The sequence below is a fragment of the Cotesia typhae genome, unplaced genomic scaffold (genome assembly GCF_013202065.1).
Source record: "Cotesia typhae breed Kobodo isofemale line unplaced genomic scaffold, CoteBio_Ctyphae contig_4, whole genome shotgun sequence".
NCBI lineage: Eukaryota > Metazoa > Arthropoda > Insecta > Hymenoptera > Braconidae > Cotesia > Cotesia typhae.
In genome coordinates, this window is record NW_027423748.1 from 10,000,001 (window position 1) to 10,022,108 (window position 22,108).

General features: G+C 35.6%; 1 protein-coding gene across 3 annotated transcripts in view; it reads right to left on the reverse strand.

Moving 5' to 3' along the window:
• Lar (tyrosine-protein phosphatase Lar) overlaps window positions 1–22,108 on the reverse strand; it is a 179,121-nt gene that overhangs the window by 120,630 nt on the left and 36,383 nt on the right. The gene's annotated exons all lie outside the window — the stretch shown is intronic.

The window sequence follows — 22,108 nt, forward strand, 5'->3', positions numbered from 1 at the left end:
ATAATTATAATCTGGATCAAGTTGTTTTCGGAGTTGTTGGGAGGTTAAGTAGTTTAGGAGGCGGAATAATAAACTAAAAATAGGCAAGCCAGGGGAGAAATTTCGCTTTGTAATAATGGACATTAATTTACTCGTTTAATTTAACGATAATTTGAGATTTCTCCGGCCTGGAGGGCGAAAGGGATGTGACAAATCGCATTAAACGTGCTGTATATACCAATCGACGAACGTAAGAGGGTCTGCCAGGACTCGAGGCTTAGACATATCGTTTTGCTCGGAATTGGGACGTTTTGAATGTAAATGTTTGATTTACTATTCAAATTAATTTTTCTCAAAAATGTGAATATTATAAATTTTTGAATCTAACTCGAAACTTTTCCAAAAACATTGAATTCTAGCGGTCTTGTTCGAGTGTAACAGTAGCTTGGAACAAGGACATCGGTTGATTAAGAGCAGCCAAGGGGATACTGCGAATGGAAATACTTTGTAGCCCAGAGCTCGGTTGACAGTGTCCAGTAACGGGTAAATTGGTAAAAATGTGGTGGAGTTGTTCCATAAGATGGAAAACACGCTTGGACCATTTTTCCTGGCTGTCCGGAAAATCCTCTCTCTTATTTGTATCCATACACTTTTATACTTTCCACACACATGAGCTTTATCCCCTCGGACAGTCTCTTTCTCCCCTATGCTTATTTCTAATTTCGCTGGCAACTGCCCTTTATTCCCATTTTCCAGCCGTTCCGACCTTCACGCCGATTGCATTTTCTATCTATCTTATTTTTTTGCTCCTGGTTAAATTTTTTGGCTCAGCCTCAACCATAAAGCGTTGTTTTATTTGTTCCTCCATTTTTTTCACTTCCTAGCTCCTAGCTTCTTCTTCTCCCAACGGAATCAGGAGCGTGTATTCAACCAGGAAATTGAGTGCTCCTCAGCGCTAGCAAGGAATGAAGAGGCTGCAGAATGCAGGATGCAGAATGTAGGGCAGCATTGCTGTCCTATCACCCAGTGTACCAGCTGCTAATGACTTTTCGTGGTTTGAATTCCTGAAGTGAAAAGCTCACCTCTCCTCCAGGCGATCCCTTCAATCAGTGTCTGAGTGTCTGGCTTTGAAACGCCGTTCCGTTATCACTCACATTTTCTGCAAGTAACCGTCTTATTTCACCATTCCACGCTGAGATATACACAGCACACAGTACACAGTAACATTTTACTTTATTTAATCCCTTGCCACCACCAGAATTTAATTTCTTAGAAATCAACCGTCCAGGATGTTTACTGCAACTACTTTTCCTTTTATTTACTTATTTTTATTTTATTCCTATTTCTATTTTCTCGGATCCAATTTAAAGACTTCTACGATTTTTCTATTTTCCCTAGTAACGAATTCAACTCGAAACGCTGGAAATTGTCGAGGCTTCTTCTCCAGTAGATCACTAAATGACATTCGATACTCGACTCAATCTTTCACACTTCCTGGGAGCTTTTGTTTGTTTTAATTATCAATTTAAATATAAATATTTGAGAAAATTTCACGACCATGGGCCATCTGTTGGATCTTTTGAAAACTAAATTTTTTTTAAATTCTGTACGTATGTTTTGCAAACCATTAAATGTTGATAGAATAAAACCCATTTCCCGAAAAGACACTCAAACACTTCACCAGGAAATTTTTCACCTTAATATTTGGAGATAATGAAGATGTTAATTGGTTAGAGGGTGGCTAAAAGAACTTGGAGGAACGAATAGTGTATGGGAATAGAGGCTTTCAAGTTGATCGTGATAGCGCTTATAATAATCTATGGGTTAATTATAAACGATGAGTGTGGGGAGCAGGGTGAAAGTTATACCTGAATTCATGTGGTCCGCCGTTGATGGGAATATAAGCTAGACAAGCTACAGGGGATGCAAAAGGGTGTATAACCACTTCCACTTCCATTTAACCTGCTCTCTTACTTCCTCCACGGTCTCTTCAGACACGACCGAATCCTGAGTTTTCTCCAATTGGTATTATACCTTGCCATACCTTTGCTAGAAATCCCGAGCGCAGTGTCTGATACCACGAGTAGTCTCGTATATTTTGGTGCCCGTTATTATCGAGGGGTAGATTTCATCGTGAATATTTATGAGGGTGCGGGATCTCGTGGTTTAAGCCCCACACTCTCAAGTCTTGCGCACCCTCCGCTCACTACACCCGGAGCTATCGACTCACTCGACTACTAGGCGTCGCTACATCTACATCTATATCTATAACTACGCTTTCCGTCTTCTTCGCAAAAACTAAACTCCTCCTTTTAACATTTTACTACCAGCGTACCCACTTTTTAAAAACTCATCTCAGCTTTCGATATAACTGCTCGGCAACTCACTCAGTGTCATCAAATGAACAAAATAAGTCAGACAAGAAACTGAATTAATTTCAGACTAGCATAATAAGTGCCTGATAGAAGGTTACTTTTATTTTTATGCATAGATCACGCTTCAAAAGTGAGAAAATATTCCTCGTAAATCTTCAAAAGATTCACTACCAATTTTTACTCGACGATTTAATTATTGCTTTTACAAATTCAACGCGAGTGACAGAAAAAAATTCTTCCGAGTCTAGAATATCAAATCCAAAAAAAAAAAATTATAAATCAAATTCGACCCAAAAATGACAAATAATTATTTTAATGTAATTAAATTAATATAAATAATTTTGATAAGGCTTACTGGCAACCAGTGTATTCGTTAACTCGCGTGACTGTCTGCACGTGATCGCGGTAGTATTCCGGCAAGAGAGTTCCAAGTTGTTGAGTCCCGTCGCTCTCCTCTCATTACAGTTGAGCGAGTCAAGGCGTGACTAACGGGTCATAAGTTAGAGCTAGCTCGGTATACTATACATAGGTATATTATTTACTGGTTGGGAGCCCTCTGTCTGTTCTCCACAGAACAGATAAACCTGACGGTTAAACCCAGAAGATAACCCGGCTAACCAACAAGTTTAACCAAAAGTAACCAGGACCAAACTGCTAAGCTATAACTCTGATAGTTTTGTTCACGGTGTTGGCGATGAGTTTAAACTGATTCCTGCTCTCCGGAGGATAAGTGACCCCCAACCTTCTCAGAGCTTAATTTCGTTTTAATCAGCCCAACACTGCTTCCGATCCTCCGAGGCTACCCTCTCACATTTTTATAAACTTTTCAATTAACAATTTTACTAGCACAATCTCAGATTCGATTTGTCTGGGCAATAATTTTTGCTGTTTGATGGTTTTTATGACAGCTAATTGTTTATTTAATGAGGAGATATCTTAATGCCCGGAAAACACGACATAATCGCTGTGTATATTCCCGAAAAGCATAACTTAAAAAGGTTAGACGTAGTGTAAGTCTTTTACTAGTAAAAAGCACGCGACACAAAGCCACTGCGGCATTATGATATTACTATTTAAAAGTGTAGAGTTTTAATAAAATTGTGTGTAGGAGCAGTAGGAAAGAGTGTCAACTGAGGATCTCCATTCAGAAACACTGAGACTAGCGCTCGGCTCCCACTCTTTATCCCCTCGTTTTTCCGCAAGCATTTTTTCAAGTCCCACTTGATGTACGTTGCACTTGACATGGATGGGATGATGCCTTAATTGGATAGAACTAGTTTGTTTTTTCACGAGTTTGTGCTCCAGTGTTTACAGAGACCCACACTGCAATATCCGTATCATTGAGCTTTTTATTTTTAATTTAACATCAGGCTCAAAGGGAAAAAGGAATACAGGAATACCGGGAGCATGAAGGAAAAACAAAGTGAGTTTTACATTGGTGCCACCGAAAAAAAAAAAAAAATTGTTAACAAGTGTCTAGGGTCTGGAGAGCCTAATACAAGGGAACCTACTCTAGAGTCTGATGTCAAGCTTGCAATTTCGTGGCCAAGATGTTTAAAGTTTATAAGCAAAAGCCAGCCTCCGGAGGTTTTTCTTTGTGGAAAAAAACAGTATACTAGTCTAGTGTGTGCACAGAAAAAGTAAAGAACTTGCTAAAGTAAGAGAAGAACTTGCAAAATGAGAGGAACTTGCTGATGGCTACTTTATTGTAAGTCAACAGTGAGAAGCACCACAATTTTCTGCTGACTCAGTCATCAGATTTTTTTTTTGGAAATCTTACAACTTATAAGGCAGCTAATTTTTAAAGGAGTGACTAGAAATTCACCTTTGAAGTGGTATCTGTAAATTCTCAGTTGGAAAAAAACCTTTCAGAGAAAATTCTTCAGAACAATCCAACGTGTTGCTTAATTACTGATGTTCAGAGTCAAAACTTTGGAGAAAAAAAGTGAGAAGAATTTTTTGCAGGAAATCAGTACGATATGTTACCATTTAACGGGGATGACTTGCCAAAAGAGTAAGCCGAAAGGAAAAAAATGAAGAACAAAAAAAAAGCCGGGGAAGTTTTCCAACCCCGTCAATTATACCGGCGAATCCTGGAAAAGTTAACTCGTCAGAAGAAGACCCGAGTTGGGAAGGTAAAAAAACAAAGTAAACCTCTCTGACTAACTCCGCTTGAGGCTGCTCCATTGAGGGGCTTCGACATTGAACTCAACGAGTTGTCTCTAGTTTCAGGCAGCCATCCGCTGTCCGCTATCCAGTACCTTCGGGAAAGGGAGTTTGTTGTTTAAGGACTTCGCCCTTCAACATTCGCCGTTCGATACACCAACTAATTCCGAGATTCTCAACTCGGGATTAATTTGTCTTGCCATTTATAACGATAAACACAAACAAGGATCATCTTTTAAGCTATCGTTCGAGCGTTAATAAATCAAACTTATTAATCGCTGGACGAGAACAATATTAATCGTCAGCTTGGATTTCCTATCTCGAGCTCTTCTATGGCGATCCGTCCTACTCAATCTTGCTCCGCTCCTCTTCTTGGCTTCTGTCCGCACGGCAATGCCCCAGAGTCTGACCAAAATGTCCTCCTCCAGCAATTATCTACTGCATTCTACGCGGGGGTTAAAGCGCGATTATGCGACCGCAGCAATAACTATGGAACCCCCGGGACGAGCTCTTCTCATTCATCCTCCGGCAAACGGCTTCAGTGGTCTACCCAGAATCCCGCCAAATGCTTCGCATTTCAACCCTTAATTCTCGGTATCAAAACCCCCCTCTTTAGTACGTTTCGTCTTGGACCGAGATTTATGATCGTCCAGAGAACCCTCCGGCTAAGGCAACGAAATTTTCGTCAACCAAAATATTTTTAAGCTTTTCTTGCCATTGAAAAATAATTTTTTTATTAATAAATTGAATCTTGTTACTGATTTTAAAGTCAAAATAAATTCATCCCGATAATCCATTAATCATTAATCAAAAAATAATCCCCATCAAATCTCTGATTTCATCACACCCCCAACACATGTCGCTACATCCCGGCATTACCATAAAAGCAAAGGATAAACTTTAGGTATTTAAAAAATAATTTAAAAAAAGGGCAAAGCAGTTACTGCCTTGTCACTCTTCTTGATTGAATCCATTGTTGAGTTTAACCGGCAACTGGTAGAAAAATTAACTTGATAAATAAATTCAATAGCACCCCAAGAATTTCCCCCTGTAATTAAATTCCCTCATTAATTATTTATTCATTCCACGCGGAAGGAAAAGACGATTATTATTAATAATAATAAAAAAATTCCGTCCCTTGAGATGATTACAGAAAAGAAAATATTAACAACTTGATATTCTAGAATCAGATATATCGCCCTGACACTTTAGTCGCTAGAAAAAATAATCGACTGAGGAATCGACGTCCAACAACGTTATTAGCATCCGGGCTGTACTAGGTCGTTACTTCCAATGGAGGCACCGCGAAAATAAATAACAGCCCCTACAACGTCGAGAGATTATCAAGAAGCAATCGCTATAAGAAACGTAATGCAACAAAAAGTTTGAATAAAAACCGAGCGTACTTTACATCTACAACATTGCAGTCTCGTCCTGACGTCCCTATACATTGAACGTGTATCGTACGTGTAGTTAACCGTAGGATAATCGAGGTTGCTAATGTATGCAACTAAGTTCCTTTTGCTTCCCTTCATCTACCAGGGACTATTTTTCTTCAGACTTTCGTGTTGTGTCGCTGTTGCTTGCCTTCTGTGCATGCCTTTTTTGTTTTCCGAGTTTTTGATTGTCTGATTTAGGTAGAGATACAGACGAAACTACAACCGTGACGGATATACTAACATTAGCAGTTTCTGCGGTCTTGCATTACACAAATGCATACTACCCATTCGTGGTGATTACATCTTCGGTATGGAGTTAAATAAACAGCACGGTGCATGGAAGCTAGATGAGAAAGTGACCAATGTTGGTAGGAAGAGAAAGTTAATGAGGGAAAATTGTATGACTAAAAGTCCTGGTGGTACAACGCAAAACAACCCTAAATTTACTAATTATATGCCCGTTGATTCTTCCTACAAAGATTAGTGTACAGTGATGTTATTAATGTTTGCTTTGGTTCTTGACAGTCAATGGGACGGATTATACCGAAAATAATTCTAGCTTTATTAAATATTTTACCTATTTAACAATTTAGATTCTAAATTGATGATTTTAAACGCATGAAAAACTATGAAAATTTTCATGTAGATGCACAGAAAGGCTAATTACAAATTACAATTAGCTTCAGTATCAACATACCCAATTAATCACCTCACTGCAAAATGATAATTATTCGAATAACGAGTATGAAGCAGAGTAATTAAACGCACTTATGACTTGCCAGATTCCTCGGGGTGATTTAACCCATCAGAGCCCCAAGATTGGCATTACAGCAACTTTCACATGAAAAGGAGTAAAGAGTTAACGGGAAGTTTTAGTTTGCTCCTGGCTTCCGGATATGTAATACCTCCCTACGCGGTTATAACAGGGTGAGACTAGGGAATTTCCAGAAACCACGAGATTAATTTCGTCTTCCGTTTTTATCTAATTAACGATAATTTACCGCAACTAAACCGCACCAATTTTGTTATTAATTACCGAGATATTTCAAAGTAAGCAGCACTTTTATTTTTCCTGTTGGAGATTTTCCGTGGCTCTTTTAGAACCCAAAACCGAGCGCCAGAATTTAACAACAAAGAAAACAGGCTTGCAGTTTACAACCTGCTCGGGGAATAGAACAAAAAACCAGTCAATTAAGTGAAAACTGTGTAAAGGTGTCGCGCAATAGCGCCTCTGCTATTACATCCAGGTTTTTATTCCGCGCCTTTTATTTAAAATAGCCCCGCGGGTGGCTAATATCCGAGTATGTGCTAGTATCCGTTGTCGAGCTTTTTTATCCATTTCGGTGTTTTCCAATGGCTGTTACCGACATGCCGTTTGAAATCCCGGCGCTCCCTTCCTCTCCCTTCGGCGAGAAAAGGGAGAGGAAAGCACAGCTTTTTGCGCTGTTGAAAACTATGCTACCTGCAGGGCAGAGGACAGAAAGAGTGCCCGGTTAGCGCTCTCTTAATGACCCTTTCGACAATAACTGAAAAGCCTCGTTAAACCAAAAGCGATCGATCGATCAGCATATCGATTAAATAAAATCAGTTAAATCCGCTCAAACTACCAGACGACCCTTTTTTTCGCTCGACACTTAATTTTTCAACACTCTGGATTATCTTTTTTTCCACTTCCGTCCGTTACAATACTGAATGTAGAATATAGAATATGGGTTCTACCTTCACCTCTCTCTAACTACCCCTATCCTATCTATTGTTTTTTTGTCCACTTTCTGCCGAAAATATTGTAATGACCGCAATTTATCACGATATCCGGATTTTTGGTGATCAATCATGTTACAATCGGTATTTTTTTTCTCAATTGTCACGTCAATTGTCGATAAATAAATACAAATTTATATTTAGTACTGTAATATAAAACAAACAACTTTATTTTATGGTTTAGTTACACAGTTTTTATAAACTGTCATGTTTAATTGCTCGGATAAATTGTCGGCTCATAATTTTGGAAACAAAAACAAGAGAGAATTTTTAAAAATTGTTCAAACTATTTTTAAATTTGATTTTCAGTTCAAAACTTAAAAAAATTTACTGATCACAAAAGTTAATTGAAAAAAAACTAAAGAAAAAAAGTTACTTTTTTTACTGAAGATATTAATAATTTGAAATTTTGGAAAATAATCAATTTTCTAATTAAAAAGTTAAAAAAATTAATTAAATTTATATTCAATGTATATTTACGGAATAGTTTCCAAATATTAATTACCGATAATTTACCAAGGAATTCAGTCATGAGTGAAACGATCTTGAAGTGATAAGTTTAAGGGGCAATTACTAGCTAACTTCTGCTCAAGTAACAGCAGTAAACCAGCTGGCAAACAGAAATCCTTGGATGTGTTTTCAAGGATATAGGGATAGTAACTCCAATAAGCAACTGGTAACTTTGATCTTCGTTAGTGTTCATTTTAGTTTTGGTTTTGGTTATTATCGGCAAAGATAAGAGTACCGTATCGCGTATTTGCACGTAAATACATTAACGATTAGATGCACGTCAAACATATAGTACGTAATATGTAGTATGTAATCTTTAGAAAAGACTCATAACCCGGAACAGATTGACGGAAACTCGATCCGATTTCGGTATGTCAATATTTTGATAATGCCGACTGATAACCGATCAAATAACGATAATCTTTGCTCAAAAGGTTCCCAAGGGAGCGGAAGAGAGCGCGGGGAAGCTAAACGATAAATTTAGTGGATAATTTGGGAGTATGGAGCAAGAAATGTACGGTCTTGTTGTTAAAGTTTGTTGTTCTGAATTCGAGCAAATAGCGAAGGAGACGAAGACGGAGGCGGAGAGAGAGAGAGAGAGAGAGAGAGAGAGAGAGAGAGAGAGAGGAGAAGGAGTGAAATTGCTAGAAGTGAAATGAACTAACTCTACTCCCGGGGAAGTTAACTCGCTGTGCTTTTGTTATTTGCTCTGGTATTATCAAAAGATACTTTGCAAATATTACCAGACAACACACCTTTCTCCTTTTAAGTTTTTTAGGGATGCTTATAGGTGTAACTGTAAGTTCCTTTACTTTTGTAATTTATATGAGAGCACTTAATGATCCTGCTCTGGATTTGCCCTTACTCAGTTGCTTTATTTTTTGCTTTATTTTGTAATTTCAAACAACTTTTCTTCCGGATGAATTGATGTTAGAGTTTATGGAAGGAAGACTAATACTTCCTTTTTTTTTGTTTTTAATTTTTTCAACACCAAAAAAAAAGGCAAAGTAGTTACTTAGCTCCCAGATTTTGAGGACAAATTAGTGATAATATGCAAATAAAGCATCTACCCTAAATCTAGACGAGTAAAAACAGAGATTAGGAGGCTTGTTCTCGGGAATATCGCTGTAAAAAGTGGGAAAAGTGAACAAGGGTCGGTTTATAAATTTTTTTCGGAGTGTAAGACTTAAAAAAAGCATGCACAATTCTCGGAAGTGTCTTCTGGAAGGGTTTTTTTAGCCTCAAAGAGAGTTAATTCACTGGGGACGGATTACCAAAAAAGCTCTAAAGCTCTGCGACAAGAGTCGCTCGTTAATCAGCCGGGAAAAAACATTCTTAAGGGAATTCTGAGCACGTGGCCCACGCGGCAACTTAACCGGCTCGGTGAGCATTTATTTAATAGAGATTTTCTCGTTTCTTAAAACTGAGCAATTATTGAATTGATGATTGTGATTAATGGAATATAAATTGAAATAGAAAAAAATTTAAATATCGGGAACGAAGAAGGATTTGGCTACCAAACAGTTGGGTTGAAAAATGAGCCTTTTGACAGGGACCGGCGAAGAATGCCACCAAGGAGGTAATGAAGTAGAAGTGACTGAATATAAAGCGCAGGGAGAGCTTTGGTTATTATTATTATTATTATTATTATTATTATTATTATTATTATTATTATTATTATTATTATTATTATTATTATTATTATTATTATTATTATTATTATTATTATTATTATTATTATTATTATTATTATTATTATTATATGAGTTCCCGAGAATTGATAAAGGTCATAACCGCTACCGGAAGGTGCTTTTTCTTTGGTGCCCTCCAAAGAGAAATAAAGGACTCCCGGTGAACAAAATATAAAAGCTCGAGGAAGAAAAGAAGAAAGAGGAGCTCAGCACTTTTCATGGCGCATAAATTGATGTAATTTTTCATAACCCAGTTCTACCCGTGCCGGAGATAGAACTAAAGGGGCTGGGGAGGTGTAACGACTCGGTGTTGCTGGACGGGCTGCAATAACGAGGCATAAAGGTGAGTCTCGGTTCTGGTTATGCCCGTCTCTTAAACATTTTCACGTGGTTCATGGAGCTTAAATTCCTCCTCATATTCCTCCAGATGTAACTCACCTACGTCTATTGTAATTTACGGGAGAATAATAATAAATTTAAAGTCTAACGCAAAAGAGAGATGCTGGTAGTTGAGTGCTGGAGAAATAAAAACTCAGTTGGAAAAGAAGAAGTGTATTGTAAAAAGGTAAGCCGAGGAAAGTTGTGTGTGACCTAAAGTCTAGAGTCAGATCGCACAGCACATATTAAGAAAAAGGTAACAACTCTTTTTCCGAGAATAGAATAAGCCAAGAGGTCGTTCACTGAGGAGAAATACTAACTGCTAGTGCTGTTGCTACTAGTGTTGTATATCGGTCGATGTAACCTTCGACACGCGATCTCAACAATGGCGTGTTCGGGACCGGGTTGCACACTCTCACCTCAGGCAATATATCTGTATGGATTTAGTGTGCCGAGTCATACAACGAGAATCGGGAGGGAGACCAAGTAAGCCACAACCCTCAGCCCTCAGAAAGGTAAAGATTCTGCGGCTGTAAAACTACGAGTGTTATTTTTTTTTTTGCCTTTACTGCCTTCTTTCCTGGGAGTCGTAAAGGGGCGATTCGTGAAAATATCAACTGGTATCTTATTTCTGGGCTTCTTTTCACGATGATGATAGCCATTGTCATTGGGGTTGTTAGTTAGCACTTTCGGGTTGTTTGAATATTCTGGAGTGTAACTATTGTTTGGTTTTATAATGTATATGCTAGTCTTATCGGCATGAATAATCGCTACTTTAAAAGATTGATTATAGTTTTAGTTGATAGCGGAAAGAAAAATTGATTTAGAAATATTTTTTACATAGCAAAAATTTGTTTAAAAATAGCTAAATATATTTCTCAAAATAAACTCTCTTCTAACGAGAAAATTTAGCGAGCATGCGCCACTTATTGGATGTTTTTAGCACTATTTTTGATAAAAAAAATTATTTATGGGTATATTGAGCCTGATATGGATTTATCAAGCTAGAAATGGACACAAAAAATTTTTCTAAATGAACATGTCAGAAAATATTTCACGGAAATACAAAATAACAGTATTTTTGATCTGTAAATATTTATTAGAACAATAAGCGGACAATTATCGATCAATATAAACACGCAGTAATTACATATTTAAAGCAAACAAGCGAGTAACTTTTTTTTCCAGCTGAAGTTTGCACTTCCGTGCAAATATTTGAAGTTTTACCACGAGTGATATGATGATAATTGTCATTCCTGCTGTAAATTATCAGCATATTGATTTCTCTACATTATTGAGCCCTACACACTAGTTCTCCGTAAATATAATATCAACCTACGCCAGGAATTTTCTCTAGAAATGATTACCATTTGCGGGAACGCCAGAAAAAGGTGAAGCTTGTGAATTTTTAATCAATCGCGTATTATAGACATTTCCGAAACACGTATATGCGGATTTAGATTATTTATAAATACCCGAGGTTTATTAGCCCTATCAATAATAAATGCACCGAGAATATGCCAAGTTTTCATGGTAAAAATTTGCTCTGGCGTATCCTTGTCCTCGGATAAGATTTTCCGTTGTCAGATTTTCGCAACCTTCAATAATTTACCGGAGGAGTTTATTGCTGTTGAAGTACATAATGTAAGAGAAGAGGAAGAAATCTGCCTCGCTCGGTCTTAAACTCGTATATAGTCTCGCTGGGGAGTAGCTCAATTTCCTGACGGAAACCCGAGGATGGTACCGCGATGGATGCGCCATTGAGATGAAACCAGAATGTCGTTCTCAGACTCCGCCACTTTCCTTCTTGTCTGCAAGATCTACAATCACATTTTCCGGTAAAAAATAATAATGATAACACTAATAATGATCATAAAGTAAAAAAGCTCTGCAGCTTTTCAGGTGAATTACTGCAAAAAAAAAAATAAAAATAAATGATCGAACTACAAACGATTTGCGATGAAACCAAAATTAAGGAGCAAAAACCGAATGAAATAAAGTTTAGAAGCAACTACCATTACTATTACTATTATTATTATTATATGAGAGCCTCTCTTCCGTAATAGTAGCTCCTGGAAAGAAAGAAAGCGGAGAAGGATCGTCGGAACTATAACCCTAGGGAACTTGGAGAAATACGGGCTGATATACGCGTGAGACAAAAAGATAAGAAAGTTGGAATCTTATTCGGTAACCCGTGATACTCTCCCGAGACGTGGAACTGGAAATCGAGAATCGGGAATCGAACCAGGATAACCGCCGGCAAACACTGTCGCGGTAAACGTTCACTCTTAACTCGTACCCCAGATCATCTACAGGATCACCAACTTTTCTCTCTTCCCATTCCACGCTCGCGTTCTTCACTACTGTTGAGTTCGGTACACCAGAAATTGAGAAACTGGAATGGATAAATGCTTTTCATGATTTTTAAAAGCATTTTAACTGTTTCGTTTTATCAGTGACTATTAGATTGATGCAAAAAATTTATTTGATGGGGAAAAAAATTTTTTTGATCAAGAACTTGTAGTGATGTATTAAAAGTATTACTAAATACATACATTAACATTTCTATATTTTATTTATAAGCCGTTGCAAACGTTTACGAGAAATGATTTGCTACTTTTTAGCGAAAACCCGCGGTGGTGGATAAATTATTAGCTTTTTATGAGTCCTGGATACATTTTCCCTTTTAGTGCTTGAGTTTTACGAGTAAGATATGGAAAAGCAATTAGTTTATAAGCAGACGAGTGTCATAAAAATCAAATAGAAAAAGAATTATTAGACATGCACATGTGACTTTGGGCGGCAGGAGGTGACTAACGACCTGTATAAATCATTTTAGGGAAAGGGGAAGAAAGGATTTATGCAAAAGTGAAGAATAAAATCTATATATTTTAATACCGAGAGATTTCGGAAAAGAGTCTCTAGGGAGTAAAAAGCTTCGCCGAAGGATAAAGAAAGAAGTCGAGAGAGAAAAGTATTAGAGTGCTGAAAAAAGCACCACTGAGAACGGAAGAGAAAAGAGTGAGCATAAAAAGATAGCAAAGGAAAGAACCGAGTCGTCATTTGTTATAGCACGGCGGGTTATTTTTTAGCAGTACACCAGGAAAAGTGACTCGGGAAGGGAAAAAGTTGAAAAAGAGACCAAAAAAACGTTACTACGATGGTACCAGGACGTGGATTTTAAAAGTACACGCGACTTGGAGTACTGGTCCATAAATGAATCCATAGAATCTGCAACTCACGCGAGATGTCGCCTCTCAAAGTGATGAGAAAACGCTGGTTTTGTTTTGTTTTTTTTTTTTTTTCTTACGAGAGACTGGGTCTCACGGCGCGTCACCGAGGTGGTGGTTTTTCCCTAACTGGGGATCAGACGGGTGGGCAACATCAATAACGGATAAAGAAAAACCGAATAAAGTAGGCCACCGCGAGCGTTCTGCGAATACGGATGAATTAACAACAATTGGGTTCGTGTTGATTGCGGTTGGGACTTGGGACAAGCTGAATTTTTATTCACACTTAAATTCGTCATGCGTAATAACATCTGCATACACGATATTCAAATATAATTTTTTGATTAAAGTTAGTTTTCAAAATTTCCGACAGATGGCGCATGGTCGTTAAATTTTCTCATAACTGGAGAGTTGAATTTTGTAATATTTAGTTTTGCAATAAAAAAAATTTTTTTTGACATTTCAAGAAAGTGCGTAGAAGTATTTACTTTGATCAATTACCAAATTAACACACACATTCTCTACAGAATAGATAAAAATAAAAAATGACATTGAAAATTTACTCTACACTCCATCATTTAGCTCGATATGGTTCTATATGACCAGATTAAATCATATTAGGCTATATCAAATTTTTTCTTCCGCTAAATACCGAAAGGCAAAACTTGAGCAAACGGTTACGTCAATAACATCGCCAGTTTAATGAACTTAAGCTTCCAAAGCCCGGGATTTGCATGAACAATACATCCCATCCAGCTCAGCAGTATGAATCATGACTAAGTGCATGTATATATAGGGGTACTAGGAACTAGATAGTTGCGCAGCTATTACGCTATCCATTACGAGCCCGAACTCTGCACGTCTTATCCTTCATCCCGTAAAGATACAGCGGGCAAGATGTATCTCGCAAGCAAGTATCTCATAAGAAGGAGGGTTCTGGAGCATACAATGCATCCCTCCTCAGCCCTTCCAGCATGGAGGTCAACCACACCTGCACCAGTTCTCCGGTAGTCTCGGTCGAATACAGGCATAAGGTTACAGATGGTGGGTTATAACCTCCGAGCCGATGTTTACACATCTAAATGCTGGGAAAAGCCTCTAAATTACTCGAGTACACCACTTTAATAACCCATTCTTAGGGGGTTAGGTACGTTATTGTTATCATTCTCTTATCTTAAGTACTTTGACATGAAAATTACCCGCAGCGACTAATTTAATATCTGACGTAACGTCTAGTATTAACATTTACGTATTGTATTGTCTTCCTGTTACCGGCGTACCCTTTGAGAACTTACACCCTGCGAATAGAGACTTCACTGCTTCACTGTGTGTACTATGTACTGGTTTGATACTGCTTCTACAATTACAAATGGTTATCTGGAATTCAATATTGTGTTTCGTTTCGAATGTACAAATTCATATTTATGGATTGTTCTTGTTATTGATATTGATATGGATACTGATATTGTGGTTGCAACGGAGAGACACAAATGGAGAATTGTAATGATTATTTTAGCGATACCGGTACGGGTTCTGCTTAACAAAGCTCCAGCTCAATCCCTAAATGTGAACTGTTACTGGTACTAGTGTTGGTGTTTGTAGAGAAGTCAAGGGAACGAATAAATAATAGTTTAGTATAATTTGTAATAAAATAAGCGCGAATGATTGAGCGACTAAGGACCGGGTGAAATATTAAATTAAGAAAAATCGATAATTGTGAGAGATTAGAGACCGTGAATAGATAAATACGTACTATTTTAAGAGCTCCGAGTTATGAGAGACTCTGGAGAATTGGGTACATGTCTGTAATGGGGATCTGAAAGAGTCGGAGAGCACAAACCAGCGAGCAAGAGGATGAAAGCCGATTTAATTGCCGTGGGAATACCTTCTGGGAGTTAAAAAAAGGATGTTTGAGGAACTGCTATTAAAATTAAGGGTAAGAGGCCCAGGATTTGGAAACGTTCTATTTTATCGTGTCTTTGGGTAGTTAAAAGTATTCCTTAAAAATTTAGAGGGACCTAGAGGCAATTTTTTGGTAAGTGGAAATTTTTAAAAATTGTTAATAGCCGCCATTTTGAAACTAATCGACCGATTTTGTTGAAATTGAAACTGAACTTCAAGAATAACTTGAATAAAAAACCCCTTCGGTTTTATCCAGCTCCCTTCAAAATTGTGAGAGTTAGATGCATGTAAAAATTTTTTTGGGATGTAAATTTAAAAAGGGGTTGGGATTTGCTCGGACGAATGGGTGGGCGTCTAATGGAATGATTGACTAGTGGATTTGGTGAAAAATATGAGTGGCGTCAGAAATAGCGATTCGTAGCAATATAAATGCTGATGGGTCGACTGGCGCACGGGCGCGAATGATATCGTTATGTTCGCACGCTCAGTCAGCTCATTCGATCCGAGCATGAATGAACAGAATTTATCAGGAGCCCCCGATGATGTGAGTTTAAACTATCGATTATTTAATCATTCAACATTTGGCGCCGAGCCACCGAACCCATGTTAATCATTGTATTAAACAGTAATTTGTTAATGAAAACCTCTTACTAAGCATTATTCTGGGCGGTGATTTCAACAGGGCTACCTCTTTTAAATACTCGACGTTTCATTCTGTTGATTTGGGGAAATGGCCGGTGATAATTATCTAAATAGTCAATCCGGTCTATGAGAATCCGAAAGTTTTTAATTAATTAAGGTGCCTATTGACCCTTTGGTGATCATCATCAGTAATCAACACTTTGTGATTAATGTTCTGAACAAATATGCGTATCTATCAAAGCTTTGTCGTTCAAAAAGGTCCCGTCTAGTGATCAAAATCACTGTTTGGTATGATTAAAAATTTTTCCAAATTACTTTAATCGAAAATCTGCAAATATTTGTTTCTAAATTGTGCTTCGATAAAATATGTTTTTGGTTTTTTGTGATGTAATGCTCCTGACCCAGCATTTATGGGACATTTTGCTTGGAAATGTTCGCAAACAGAATAAATTTTCTATAAATTTAGCACTGATAACCGATATTTTATGCAAAAAATAAAATCTAGCGGTTTGGAAAAAAAAAAAAAAAAAAAAAAAAAAATAAAAAAAAAAAAAGAATGTGGGTCGATTTCAAAAAAGGAACTCGACCGAGCGGTAATACCAGTGGAAAAAATACAACCGAAACAATGTAGATCTGTTATTTAGATAAGAGAATGAACAGAGAGAAAGAAATAAAACTGGGTGAACGAAAAAAAATGGAGCGATGATGAGAACGCGCTTAAGCTTAAAAACAAATAATTTGAAAGCTTAAGTGTACTCGTAGACCAGCAAAGCTCGCTCTATGTGCGTTTTCTCGTTTTCTTTTGCTTTATTTTATTTTTCCATCAACTTTTTCGTTTACTACTTCATTTTCAATTCTTTGTTCTCGCGCTCTTAGTCGACCAACCACCAATACGCAAAGTTTTGTCCACAAGTTAGTCGATAAAGATGAAAATTCAGAAACTAGACTAGATTATCGGAGTTCCAGGGCCGGGAAATCATCTTTCATCTTTCATCGTTTAAGTTTTACTTATTTTAAATTCTGGTTATATTCTATTCGCTTTACTTAGCTTTGCCGTCGACAAACTGAGCGGCTCTATTCTTCAAACTGTAAACGCTATTCAGACTTTTATTACTTTCCTCTTTATAATCGAATAAAATTTATTGCCACGCTGAGCTACTTTTATATTTTCCTTTTGCTCTACTCCGTGTTTAACATTTTCGCGAGCACTTCGAACTTTGAATCGCCGATATTGCTGGATTGTTATTGAGGTATTAAATCCATTTATTGTCAAATTTGTAACAAAATTTTTTTTCTATTAAAAAAATACGCAAGGCAACAAAATTTTTAATTAAAAAATTCTACACTTTTCATTTAAAACATTCATAATTGTTGTTATTTAAATCATTTTCTATAAAGTGCTTCAATAAAATTTTTTATTAATTTTTTTTTTCGATTCATATAGATTTTTAAGTATTTTTGAAAAATGAATTAAACAATTTTTTTTTTGAATTTAAAAAAATGGATTTTAAAAAAAAATGAAAAATTGTTTTTTCTAAGTGAAAAAAAAAAAACATAATAATAATAATAAAATAAAATTGAAAATAGACTGAGAACGCACGGTTTTATTTCGAAAACGGAGATCGTAAGTGGTTCCCTATACACTCTGTGCATATAGCAGTGCTGGCTGTCGTTTCTTCTATTAGACCTCGGATCTAATCTTCCTTGGGATTGGATTCTCGTAACGCGAAACGATTTTGAGGCTCCTATCCGGTATCCGAGGGTCGATTTTCCGTTGTTACCTGCTATCGACTGACGATCAACCTCTTTTCTACCCTTTATTTTCTCTTTTCACGTTCCAGTTCCTACTGAGAAAAGCCCTATATATTTATTTCATTCGATCGTGAAAAGTTAAATCTATCCGGAATCATCTACGGCTATTTATCATTAAAAAGAAGCATTTTCAATTTTTAAATGCCTAAGATTTATCACTTTCTAATTATCTTATACATTATATTAACTTTAAAAGGCTTTAATCCTCTAAAAAGTCCAGTCCTTTTATCGCTCATTACGTTAATGGCAATTATTAATAAAATGTATGATTTTAAAATGAACACAGAGAATATTTAATTTAAAAAAAAAAATTAATAAAGCTGAGTAAGTTAAAAAAAAAAAAAAAAAAAAAAAAAAAAAAAAAAGAAGCTTTACTTTTTGTTCCAAGGATTTGCTTTAATGAAAAAAGAATCTTATCAAAATTTATAAGGTCCACTTTACAGGAGTATTTTCGGCAGAAATCTAAAAATAACCAGCGGTATTAATTATCACAGACTCTCGATTCTCCAAATGAAATAATAAATCGATACCGACCGGAGGATTAAAAATAAATAAAAAAATAAATGTAGAATATTATTTTTCAATCATAAAAAATAATGGCTTAAACAGAGCTCTTGATTTAAAGGAAGAAGAACTATTTCTTATATTTTTTTATTATTATTCTTTATTTTCATCTTATTGCAGTATCTTCGAAATTTCCACGAGATTTATTTTACAGTTTTCCGACGATCGAGTTCATAAATGGAATACCAAAAGGATTTTTATAACTTTTTCAAATGTTACGAGAGATTCAACTGTATTGCTTTGTTGTTAATCATTATTATTATTATTATTATTATTATTATTATTATTATTTGTCGTAATTTAAATTAAAATAATAAACGTCGGAAATAATTAAAAAAATGAAAATAAACAAAATGATATGCGTAGAAAAAGAGGAAAAATAAAAAGAAGGAATATATATTGTAAATGATAGAGCAACTTTTTCTTATTTTCTTGCGTAAATGGAGGTTGTATGCAATGGGGCGTGGGCATGGTGAACTTGCTCTTGGCTGGGTATTTTTATCGTGAAAATTACCGCGATATTATTCCCGGTGGTGAGAAAGTATGGTTATTACCGCATTTATTGCGAGTTATGGTGCTACCGTGTGCAATGTAAGATCGTGCGTATATGTACTGTACATATGTAGACGTATAGATATATAATATGTATATAGGTATCTCTATACAGTAGACTACCGCCGAGTTGGATGCCGGTGTATTCAAGGCTCGACTACTATCTTCCGAAAACTGCTCACCCCCAGTATCTTCTCAAGACGACAATCGATAAGTAATTTACGGTAATCGTACGTGCACTTGATAGTCTAATATTTATGTTATGCTCCATACGAGATAGTTTATCTTATTCAGAGCACGTCAATACAGCACTTGTTTGTTTATTATTTATTTGTCTTTTAAATTATCATGAATTTTTATTGAAATTTATTTAATTATTTTCGTGACTATTTTATTCATTTTTATAATAATAAAATTCATCATTGTTGTTATTAATTTAATTAAATTAATAAAAAAATTTTAATAATGTAAAAAAATATCAAATTATTCGAGAAATATATAAAATCATAAAATGTTTAATTTTTCCATTGGATTTAAAAAAAAAAATAATAATAATAATAATAATAATTATTATTATTATTATTATTGAACTGTACATTTTGATACAATCAACATCCAATAGTAGCTATAGGCATTTAAGCAACACAATATCATTAAATTCCATGAATACATACCGAAAATAACGCTTTATATTGAAACCGACTTTGAAATATTCAATGATTAAATTTCATTAAGTTTCACAAATTAAAATGTGGTCCTTTACTTTTATTTTATTTTTCCGCACATATTCATTTGTTAATTACACCGATCATAAGTTTGAATGTATATATAAATTCCGGTAGTAAATATATGTGAGTGGAAAAGCAGCGGACGAATACTTGATGGAAATCGAACTCGGCAAAACAGAAAACTGCACTCACTGTACCTTCATAAATTACATTCCTCAGAAGACTACTTTCGCGAAATTCACTATATTATTAATGGGACTCGTCTGATGCCGGGTAATGTTTTTAATTTTTAACCATTTTACAAACTTTTACGGCGAGCGCTCTTTTATAATCCAACCAAGTTTGTTGATAATTAAAAATAATTTCAGCAAAGGCTGATACTTTTCAAATTCCAGGCCTTTTTAATTAATTAAATTATTTATTTATTCGAAATATTCCCGTGAATTCCTCCACGCCAAAACGGGATTAAATAAAACAGAAAACTACACAGGAATAATACCAGCCCGTAAATGATGAATAAGAGGCATCGACAGAGCAGAAAAGTTACCGGTCGATAGTTGCCCGGGTGAGTGCCGTGGTTACACAATTCCTGTGTGGATACCGGTACCTTCTATAGTGGATAGTCGTCGCCGAGAAAACTCCGATGGGATTTGACATAAAACGCGAGAGTATGTTACTTGTTTTATTTTATTTTATTTTATTCTGTACTATGGACTGTGACTGTGGGTATAACAATCATGCTTTTTGTTTCCGTTCTCTATGGATGTCACTTGAATACGGTATAATAGTAAATAACATTTACCTTATTGTCATATTTTATAAAGATACATGTGAACTAGGGATTTTTATTGTAAATTGTCAACATCGTTAGATAAATTTGTCTGTTGTCCACGAAGATTTAGTTACATACGATTGTTAAGTATTAAACAAACGGACTTTTGATACTTTGAATCTGTTTTTTTTTTTCTTTAGTAATTGTTTAAATGCAGGACTTTATTATTTTTCATCGGTAAAAAATTGAGAAATAGGCAATAATTCTAAAGTATTTTTACTAAAAAATTGTGAGACTAGAATAAAAAAAAAAATAAGTTAATTTTTCAAATTATCCTTGCTAAAAAAATTAAAATAAAAAAAAAAATTTTTTTTTTTTTTTTGAAATTCAAATAATTCTTCAATCTAAATTTTTTTTTTTTCAATCCAAACTCGACTATTTTATTTCATTAAATTTTTGCATGGCTTTGGAAGCCCGCTTGAAAGTCTCTGAATCCGATCTCGAGCGTACTAAGCCCGAACTAAAGACTGGACCGAAATTTGCATCGCGAGTTCGGCTTTGACGGACTTCTGGCTCTCAAGTCTCGGTCAAAGTACACAGACACAAACATTTAACAGCGCTAGTAGAGTCCAAGTGACGTTAAAATTTGTGATATGAAAAATTATTATTATTATTATTATTATTATTATATAACGTCGAAATCCGATAAATCCACTGAGACAGAGGATAATTCGAGATATTAGTACAGGACGTCCTTTAATAATTAACCGACTAGTAAATCCAGGAGGGCGGATTGTCATTATGACAGCGAGTCCTCGACGGATCGCTGTCCCGTGTGTAATAATAGCTGTGATCGCTGGCTAATAAACTCATTGTTACGATTTAACATACTACACACCCGTCTAACGAAACCGTACAAACCATAAACGAATTATCTGTCTCAATTAAATATATATCTGCAGAGTAATGAGTTAGATAAAACCGCAATCTACGTAATTCATCAAAATTAATATATCAAATTTCATTCACCATAATCACGATCCAGCCTCTGCTAATTATTATCCATTATGGATTTACTTACCGCAACAATACTGGCAAACAATTAATTCATCCGGTTGTGACTCACTTCATTTCCATGGTGCTTATTAACTAATAATTGTGGTACCAACCTTTTGTTTTGATAAATACTGAAAGCTTTTACTTTTTAAACTTTCTCGGGGACAAATACTTCATTTTAATAACAACATTTTATTTTATTAAATAATTGTGATAGTCGCAGAAGTTGTTAGAAATATGATTGCGATAGACTTTTTCCTGATGATCAGTCCACTAGCATTTTTCGACTTCATTTTCTTGATAATCATTACAATTAAGTCGTCTTTTGAAATATTGCTCGTCTGATTTAACCTCGATTGCATAGTAGTAATACTAATAATTTAATGAACGAGTGTAATTATAGAACGCAAGTTGTTTTGAGACAATAAGCTTCTTAGACTACTGAGACGGCTTATGCAAAATTGAGTTATGTAATTAATAATTAATGGTTATCATTTAGATGATAATGGCTGCTTAATTTTGAAACATAGTAATGGATATTTTTACAATTT